This window comes from Pinus tabuliformis, chromosome 2_2 (genome assembly GCF_031772625.1).
Source record: "Pinus tabuliformis cultivar Carrire ecotype Pingquan chromosome 2_2, CPIR1, whole genome shotgun sequence".
Classification (NCBI taxonomy): Eukaryota; Viridiplantae; Streptophyta; class Pinopsida; order Pinales; family Pinaceae; genus Pinus; species Pinus tabuliformis.
Genome location: NC_142300.1, coordinates 439,034,286 through 439,044,424, shown reverse-complemented (window position 1 = coordinate 439,044,424; position 10,139 = coordinate 439,034,286). Strand labels below are relative to the sequence as shown.

At 37.7% G+C, this 10,139-nt stretch overlaps 1 long non-coding RNA gene across 3 annotated transcripts; it reads right to left on the bottom strand.

The window, feature by feature from the left end:
* Positions 1 to 2,886: 2,886 nt before the first annotated feature.
* Positions 2,887 to 6,077, bottom strand: LOC149193157 (uncharacterized). 3 transcript variants are annotated; one of them, XR_016254420.1, is made up of 4 exons: positions 4,980 to 6,076; positions 3,929 to 4,014; positions 3,366 to 3,686; positions 2,887 to 3,244 (listed from the first exon to the last, which is right to left on the bottom strand). It is a non-coding gene; the product is annotated as an uncharacterized LOC149193157 (long non-coding RNA). The 3 variants fall into 3 exon arrangements; XR_016254419.1 differs by lacking the exon at positions 3,929 to 4,014 and having other exon boundaries at positions 4,980 to 6,075; XR_016254421.1 differs by having other exon boundaries at positions 2,892 to 3,244; positions 3,944 to 6,077.
* Positions 6,078 to 10,139: the final 4,062 nt, after the last annotated feature.

Below are 10,139 nucleotides of genomic sequence, written 5' to 3'. Positions count from 1 at the left end.
TCCTGTGGGTATGTTATGAAATTTTATCCTAATTAATTACATAAATATAATAAAGATTCCCGTGGGATAAAATTTATTATATTCAGTGTAATTAATTACAATTTAATGTCTAAATAATCTTTATGTGATCTAACCAATCAAAATATATAATTTTATTTAATTAAAGATGTTGTGGCTATTCTCTAATTAATTAAAATTATATGGATCACTATACATTATTTTGTTACATAAACAAAACTTAAGCAGAGATGAAAAATAATGTTTACTGAAAGGAGTAAGTCAAAAATAACATTTTAATAAACTCCATATAACTGTAATAATTCTCACATAACCAATCAATTTATAATACATCATCATCTATTTTCTTTAAATAATTTGCAAAAACTGCAAATTTGAAATGTTCAAAACAAAAGGCTAAACCATTTCAAATATTGAAATATTTAAGAATGCATAAACTATTTCCTTTAACATGACTCATCAAAAAGAATAGACTTCACAAAACATTTCATGTTCATACCCGAGACTTTGGTGAGAGCCTTCATGTCATGTGTATGTTCTTGAATGAATCAGGTCATATATTGACCTTGCCATTTACTTTAAACATATTCATTTATAAAATAATCAGCTTGTCGACATGTATGCCTATCATGTAATTCACGAGAGGGCATTTTAACAAAAATAACATGTTTCAAAACCATTAAAAGAAGTACTAGACTATACCATCATGTGTCTGATATATTAAAATATGTCAATTATATGCTCATGACGTCCCCACCACATGCACCCAATGTGCGAGTGTGGAGAAAGAAAAGGCAAGCAAAAGAGGGCCACTTCTGATGGCTATGTTATTCAAAAGCAAAAACTCAAAATTAAAACACAAAGATAGGCATTTCTGCCCCCATATAAATTTCAAACAGAAAACGTGGAATACATAATTAATTAGAGAAGGAACATGTTAAAGGCATCCAAACCCTCCGGCAAGAGCAGAAAAATACTCAGATATCATCCACAGCAATACAAGTTTAGGCTGTAGACAGGTTTCCGGTTGTTGAAAGTGATTAGTCAACCGCAGCGATTTGGCAGCCCTTTTCCCTCAGGATAAGGGAAAAGAAGTAGAAGAATTTTCTATAATTGAAGATAGAATGAATTTGTACAGAAATGAAAAACGTATTGCATTAAATCCAAAACTCTAATTCACTTTAAAATTCCCCCACAAAAAAAAACTCTAATTACACACCCGTTATCGGCTTTGAATAAATCTCTATACCATTTCCAATTAAAAAACTCTCCCTTTATGTTTTTCAACCTTAAAACATATAACAAAATAAAAAAGAGAATTTTAAAATTTTAAAACAGAAACGAAAAGGTAATTCCAAAAACCAAAGTCATATGATTTCCTCAAATTTGCATCTAGGATACCGCCATGAAACACAATTATTATGGGTTGGGATAAGCCCATGAAACTCAATGTGCTCTGTATTGCCGTTTCCAGCATGACAAATTCGATGAAGTAATATACCATTTGGCTTGGGAGCGCATGCAGCTTGGCTTGGGAGCGCATGCAGCTCGACTGTGACGCCCTTGAAGTCATATACCATTTGGCTTGGGAGCGCATGCAGCTCGACTGTGACGCCCTTGAGGTGCACAGAAAGACAAAAGGGCGGCAAGAGCACACCAAGGTAGAGGTAATAGAGGCTCTGATACCAAATGTTAGAAAAACTGTAACAGCAATTCCATATGCGGAATAACTGAAAAGAATCGTTGAAACTTAATGCCCAGGGATCCGAATTACCTCCAGCCACTAGTGATGTTTTGATGCAGGCCACAGTCCACTTGCTTCTTCTTCAGCACTCCAGCTTCAATTCAAGCAAAAGAAAAACATACAAAATTCTGAAGGCACTTCCAAGCTCTGCTATCTCAGCTAGATGGTGTAAAAACTGAAGGGGATTGAGATATGAGCTTGGGGACCAAACAGATGAACATATAGCTAAGCTTCCATCAAGCTTCTAATAACTATGTGTTAGATGTCCCACAAATCAAGACAGAGAACTCGAATCAAAGTGATGGACCACTTTAGTAGCTCCCAATTATAAATTTAGTAATTGCAGTTGATTTTCTTAACTTAAGGAAACTACTGCAGTTGGTTTCCATAAGTTAAGAAAAGACTGCAATTTAAATTCCATAATTGTAGGCAGCAATTGTGAAAAAATCAATAGAGCTTAACATCGGATCACTGGATTACTGAGTATTGTGCGGCCAATGCGTAATATAATTATAAAGTATACACTTGCTCATTATGCTTTCCCCAGTGGCTTTGATCACGTGTTAACACAATTCAGTGTGATTAAACAGCGAATATGTTTTCCCCAGTGGCTTGACCTCATTATTAGCTTGGAAAGATAATAACAGAAATTTAAATTATTTTCTGTTTCTTCTGAACTTACATGTGGATGACAGTTCTGACTGTTGAGGCTGAGCAGCAGATTCTACACAACAAAACTAACAGAAACATAACATCACAAGATTAGCATGGAAGATCATGGAGCAGCTTCTCCTGTGGAAGTGACCACCCAAAATGCTCCTACTGCTAACGAAGCACATTAGCGGCATGGAACCCCTAATAGAGATGCACAGGGACGAAGACAAGAGCACCAACAACTGCAAAGACTTCTGAGATTTTAAATGAGGTTTTAACAATACAGCTAATATTTAATTTAAGAATTTGCATTCAGATTTCATTGGCAGGGACTTGCTAGAGCAGCGTCCCTTGTTGAATTTAAATATATTATCTTTACCACGCTACTCATCTTATGTGAGAGGATATATTTGTATTTGTGATTATGGAAGAACGGAAATTGGGATTTTAAATTCTAAAGAGACCAAAAATGTTTAAAAATCAATATTAAGCATTCTAAACATTAGAATGTGGTTTACAAGATTTAAAAAGAAGCACTGCGAAAACGAACACAACGAATCACACTGAATTCAAATTGATTCAAGCATATGTTTGGCACTCAGACTTCAATTATAAAATCCTGTATCGTTCCACTGGATTATTAAATAAAAGCCTTTGCTTTTGCAGGCGAGATGCATAATCCTTGAACGAATTCAAGAGCTCTGGTATTGGGTAGATAATGCTCTCTGTGGGTGGTGAGTAGATTAGGGCCATGGAAGTGAAAGCCTTGTCACTTATCACAGTCAGCGTCCCTACAGTAGTACTCTCGTACTCTCCATTGCTCCAGACCTGCAAGTATAATTATAAAATGTCAGTGGCTAATATATTACTCATTCAGCTACCTTTTTTTTCAATTTCATTAGTATCCAAATTAATCACTATTGAATTCTTTTCAGGAACTACTGATTACCTTCATTATGTCGCCGAGGGTAACCAAGCGAGTGCCAGCCCGTGGGGAGACTCAAACCCAACAGCGTTCCACGTACACCCCGAAGCTATCAGAGGTGTTTTGGTATTGTAAGCTTAGAACAGAAGGATATGAATGCTTCCGACGGGCTGATTGAGGTTTTGCAGGCCATTTCTGATTCGATATACATATCACAGACGCATTATTCGCTACAATACATGCCATGAAACTTGATCGGTCCAGTCACCAAGCCCCTCTAGTAAATGATCTAGGATCTCACCTGCAACTTTCGCCACAGCGCTCGAATAATCTCCCAATGCACAGCTGGATACCAGAGTTCAAAACCGATGAGGATTGAACGATTATGAATATTACAATTAAGCATAAATTACCATAGATTTGCAACTCATAACCAGGACAGTCTGTCCAGATAGTCACCAAATTGCTCTGTTTTTTGTTAACCAGAACATATTGGAGAATGGCTCTGTGCTCTCCTCAATTGAGATTCAGAACTTACTGGTGTCTATAAGCCAACATGTTCTATGTGTTTGTGTTTAGATACTTACATTGCATGAACTAACCTGCATCAGTGTTTGACTTTCAAAGGCATGCCTAATCTCGCCTGCAACTTTCTCCATAGCGCTCGAATAATCTCCCAATGCACAGATGGATACCAGAGTTCAAAACCGGTGAGGATTGAACGATTATGAATATTACAATTAAGCATAAATCGCCATAGATTTGCAACTCATAACCAGGACAGTCTGTCCAGATAGTCACCAAATTGCTCTGGTTTTTGTTAACCAAAACATATTGGAGAATGGGTCTGTGCTCTCCTCAATTGAGATTCGGAACTCACTGGTGTCTCTAAGCCAACATGTTCTGTATTTGTGTTTAGAAACTTACATTGCCTGAACTTGAGTTTTAAAGCCATGCCTAGAATTTGGCCATGAGGCTTTCCTATTATCTAATCAATTCAGTTTGTTCAGTTTGTGTGTGACTTTTAAAACTATGCCTGGAATTTGGCCTTGACTAAATATCTAAAAACATAAATATATAGTTTAAACTCAATTTGAAAGGCTTATATGTACTTTAAGCTTTACAACTTGCAGAAACATATCAATCCCAAGTTTAGCTCAATCTCACAGTTACACAATGAATTTGATCATAATTTGATTGTGGATTTCGAAATATTTTGATAATTTAGCTGACAAGAGTGAAATCATTTTGATAATTAAATTTCCAAAATATTTTAAAATGTAAATATCACTTTCTAAAACCCCGCATGATAGAGTTGTGAAAAAATTGACATCTAATTGTTTTCATTCGATATTAAATCTGTTCTGTAAACCTTGAATTGGATTAGAGTCTGTAGCACATTTTGTACCAAAGGCTTCAAGAAATGAATATTGCCCCAAATAAAGAGTTACCTCATTATTTACTAACCGTTGTTTTGGATTAAAAGCTTGAATAGATTTTGCACCAAAAGCTCAGGAAATAAACGTATATATTTTTCGAAGCACAATATATCACTAAATACAAAGATCATTGCAATACGATAAGATTTCAGACAAACTCTGTCCCTCATGTATTTAAAAGGCGGGCTTCTTGAAATACCTTTGAAAACACAATAAAATTGATGTGCCATAATGTGAATGCAATTTAAGATTTCAGACTTCATGCGGGTTTCTTTCCCTTGGACACCGATTTCTTTCCCTGACGTTGCCACATCCCTCAGGGCTTAAGGTCATATATTTCTGACAAAGTCTTCAAGCCGGTTCGCCTCTTTTTCTCTACCTTGACATCACTTCCTTTTTCTCTACAGCCAGCTCGAACAATCCACCGCATTCCTTCTCGGCCCTCTCCGCCACATCACAAGAAACGCCATGGCGTATCACCTGAAAGCACCCTAACTCCGCAGCAGAGTCGGCGATCCTGCGCACCAAATCATCTCTCGCCGAAGAGAAATCAATAACCGGAAGATCGCACACTCCCTCACACTCGTCTTCACAGGGGATTCAGGCAAAACCAGACACGAAATGCCGAGCGATTTCTCAAGAAAAAACGAGAAAGCCTCGTCATTTACTGTACTGACAGAGTGAGGAGTCGTTGCCTCCCTGACTCGGCGTCGGAGGGGCCGCCCGAAAGCAACACAGTATTTCCCTGCTAGTGGACATTCATAGAAGACATATTTAGACAGACTGATAACAATCTCGGGAGAACTTCGTTACTTAAATAACGAAAGTTCGAAGCCCAAGAAGGCCGTAAGCCGAAGAAGAAGTCGGTTTCGAAGGGAAAGAAACCCGCTGAAGAAGAGGTCGTGAAACACGCTGAGTTTTCTGAAGGGCAGCCCGAAAAAAAAAAAAAAAAAAAAAATCGGCGTCCAAGGGAAAGAAACGCGCTGAAGAAAAAGTTCGGAAAGATGATGACATTGATGAGAGCAGCCAGAGCGGAAGAAACAATCAGTCTCCAAGGGGAAAGATAAGCACTGTAGCCGAAGTCGTGAAAGGTGACGAAGTTGCTGAACAGCAGACCGAGCCGAAGAAGAAATCGGTGCCCAAGCCAAAGAAACCGGCTGAAGCAGTCCCGGCTCCGAACCCTACGAAAAAGCAGCAGCAGTAAGAATCTCGTAGGTTTCTTGCCGCTGCTTAGGGCAGGGGATTTTTACAGCTGCGCGGAGGTATGCATCAACAAAGGACAAGATGACTCGGGAATATTAAATAAGGCCGTAGTCTAACAATTATGTTTTTTTTGCTTTAATAAGATAATTACATTTATGTTTATTTTTTTTATCTATCATAAGATGATTAAATTTATGTTTAACTAATAACTATAAAGTAAGTCAAAGGGACTCTTACGATGATGTTCATAAAATGTGGCAAAATCAAACGGTCTTTTATAAAAAAATTGTGATGCATAAATATAAAAGTTATAATGTAAGAACATAAAAGATACAATGTATGGAATACTTTGACAAAGAGGACGAGACCCATCTCTCCTACCATCCGACCTGCCATTCCTTTGATTGCCATGAGAGGGATTTTGATCATCGTCCCGGTGTGAGTCCCTTCTATCAATGAACTCCCTTGCGTAGTGACCCGCTTTATTGCAAATATAATATCGTCCTTTCTTTCCACCCTTAGGTTCGGCCTTTCCTTTGAATTTAGCCCCGGAATTATTTCTTTTCTTAGGGAGGACCTTTAGGTATGGGCATTTATTGCTCTTCCATCCTTGTTTTTTTTTAAATGCATTTTGCCATTAATTCCTCGAATCCAGGAATTACGTTATTGTTGAGAAGAGTAGTTTTGAACACGTACCATTCAGATGGTAATCCTCCAAGAGTTGTGAGTGCCATTTCCCTATCAGGAATTATTTCCCCAATAGATAAGAGATCGTTCTTGATCTCAGTGATCCTTAAGAAATATGCTTGCATACTTTCATCTTTGTCCTTCTTAATTTCCTTCAGCTTATTTCTAAGGAACAAAACTTGATTTGCATCATTAACTTTAAATAAACTCACCAGTCTATCATAGATTTCTTTGGAGGTGTTCAGGTCAGAGATGTAGGCCACCAAATTTTTGTTGATAGAGTCTCAGATGATCTTCTTAGCTTTTACTTCCCCCTTGGTCCATTTGTTCCTAGCAGCAGCAGATGCATTTGATGGAGGTTCAACAATTCCACCTCTCACATGGTTCAACACTTCATGTTCTTCTAATGTTAGATCGAGAGACATTTTCCATCCATGGTAGTCATACTTCTCTCGGAGTTTGTCTTCAGCAGGGAAGTGTGTTGAGGAGCGTTCTTTTAGGATAGCCTTGCCAATCTTCTCTTCGATGATTGCTCTTGCTCTTGCTCTTGCTCTTGCTCAGGGTTTGTCTTCACCTTGGCTCCGATACCATGTTAAGATTAAGTATGTTCTATGATTAGAGCAATTTACTTATCTTCCTTATTACTATCCACAGATTTGCAATCACATGTACATAAGTAAAGTGCAGATAGACCATTAAACGATCAACAGAAAACAAGCCAAGACAAGAGACACAAGATGTGGCGGCTAGCTAGGAACAAACCCCAATATGGGGAAACCCTTTGATCAAATCTTCTTTTATCTTCAATAATTAAGCAGAGAGAAATAGTACAAAAATCTAATTTATATCAGCGGTAGCAAAACCCTAGATCAGCGGCATTAGCCCTAAACTAGGGCAGTCAATATCTTCCAAACCGGAGGTCAAATCACCTTGATTCCTTCACCAAAAAATGTGGCCTTCCAAGGAGAGTCAGTTTCACCTACTGTGCAGTCCAGAGAGAGGGAATGATGGTCAACGCTGATCAAAGTTCCGATCTGCAGTTGCAGCCCTAAAATCTGCGTCCTCCCTTCCACACGTGAGAGAAGAGTCTTTTCTGCGCAGGAGAGAGAAGAGACTCTTTTCTACGCAGGAGAGAGAGAGATGTGATGAGAAGTGAAGTGTCCAAATGAGGAGGAGACATCCTCTATTTATATGCAAACGTTGGTGATGAATAGATGTATCTGTTGGGCTTCTGAGCCTACACAAGTTGCTGGCCGACTTTGACAATTAGCGCATAATCAAAATAAATTCATATCTCCATAAATACTTATCGGAATCGGATGATCTTTAGATCAATCCTACACCTCTCGACGAGAGGAATCTAGATAAAATATTATCAGCCATGAATAAGGAGATCCTCATGGAGTTTGGCCCTAGTTGCCAATTTTAACAAGGGGTTTTTCCCAGTTGGGTTCCCCTGTAAAATCATTGTGTTCTTGTGGTTTTGATGGTTGCATGTCATTGTATGTGTTTCTAAATTGTGATTTCAATTCTGCAGAATAGTAGAGGAAATTTTTTATCTCTTGTTTTTAATTCAAATACATCAGTTGTAGCAAATTTCTATTAATTTCTACACAATGAACTATTAAACTAACCTACTGGTGTTTTGAATATAGCATTAACTTTAATACCTTATCCATGTCGTTTCGTTATTAGTCCCTGCCTCTTCAGGGTTGTGGGGACTATAGTAATCATTTTCCAGTGCATATTACTTCAACACATAAACCAATGAAGCCTTATTTCCCTTTAAACTAAAGTTCATTTTATATTAATGAAATATTTTTCCTTTTAACCAATTAGTGAAATCATCGTCTTATTTCGCCGCATACCAAGGCAAAAGCTAGGATAAGTGTAAGTAATGAAAGATAATTTGAAACTGAAATGAACTAATGCTACTTTCACTTCAAATTAATTCTCAAACATTTTATGAGAAAACTATGGCTTGCAAAGTTGCATTAGTTCGAAAACATTGTCCACTACTTTTATGCATGTACCACTGCCACTGCCTACCACCGCTTTTGTCTCCCTGTAATAGGTGTTATACACTTGCCACATTTGTCATTGTTGTCCCTAAGCGCTTTATCTCCTCGCCAAAATAAAACAAGAACACCTCAATGCTCTACATCCATGCTAACAAGATTTATCTTAGATAGCTAGAGTAGCAATATCTTTCACCCTTCCTCTGTGTGGTGCCTTGCTTGCACTTGAAGATCTTTGTCAGTTGACATCTCGACCATGCTTTAATGTAACATTTAGATACTTTCGTTGTTGATCAATTACATCTCTACCTTAAACCAAAGCTCTTTCATTGATGGTAACTTTCACATAGGATTGAGAATAAACAAGTAAAACATTTTGTGATTATTTTAATCATTTAAGAATGAATTCAAATTCTTCATGAATTGAATAGTGGATTGGGTACCTTGGGGATTTCTCCTTATTAGAGTAGGATTGAGCTTAAGTTCTTGAATTGAGTAGAGGATCAAGCATCTTGGGAACTTATCATTACTAGAGTAGAGGATTGAGTACCCTGGGGACTTCTCCTTACTAAAGCCAATTGTGGCCATCTTTAGGATTCTCCTTTGCACTGGCACATATTTAGGATACTCTGTCATATTTAGACAAGCAAGAAAACCTGTGACAGGAAACAAAAGATGAGATAGAGGTAATCAAAACCCAAGTCGAGCAAAGCAAGGGGGTGAAATAATGGCGAGGGATTTGATGCCACTTGCCCTAACCCAACTATTATATAGGAAAAAACCATACAAAGAAACTAGAATAAATGCCGTAACCCACACATAAGGCACCAAAGAATGTTGGCAAACTTGCCAAAATACAAGTATTATCGTATCAAGATCGCAAAATAACACATTTAGGCATAGAAGGATGCCTTAATAACATTGCAAGTGGAGAATGAAGAGGTAGCATGCAGAATGCTTTAAGACAAGCAGGTGAAAGAATAACCCTATAGGGAATAGAATTCTGCAATAAAGTAGACATCATTTTATTGACTAAAACATAAAATGAAGCCCAACGTTAACTTACCTGACCTTAAACAAAGACCTAGTCTGACACCCACAACTCCATTTGCATCCTAGAGATTTTTCCACCAATGTTTTACTAAAATGACTCTATTAACATCTGAGATGTATTTTCCCCGATGTTTGAACTTTTCACTATTTAGACATAATTAGTTAATGTAAGTCTCGTGCTGCCCAATTCAGAACATTTTCTTTGAATGGTCGCTAATCTCTATATGATAGTCAGTGGCACCAATTCACTCTAGTCATGGCAACTAGCCGAATTCATCGTGTTGATTCAACTGACTCAATTGTCAAAAGTCTTGTTCACAACGACACACCAGGACAGGACCTTTTGTCGGTCATTTTCAGTCATTGGCTCATCTCTAATGAAGACATAGGAGGTATGG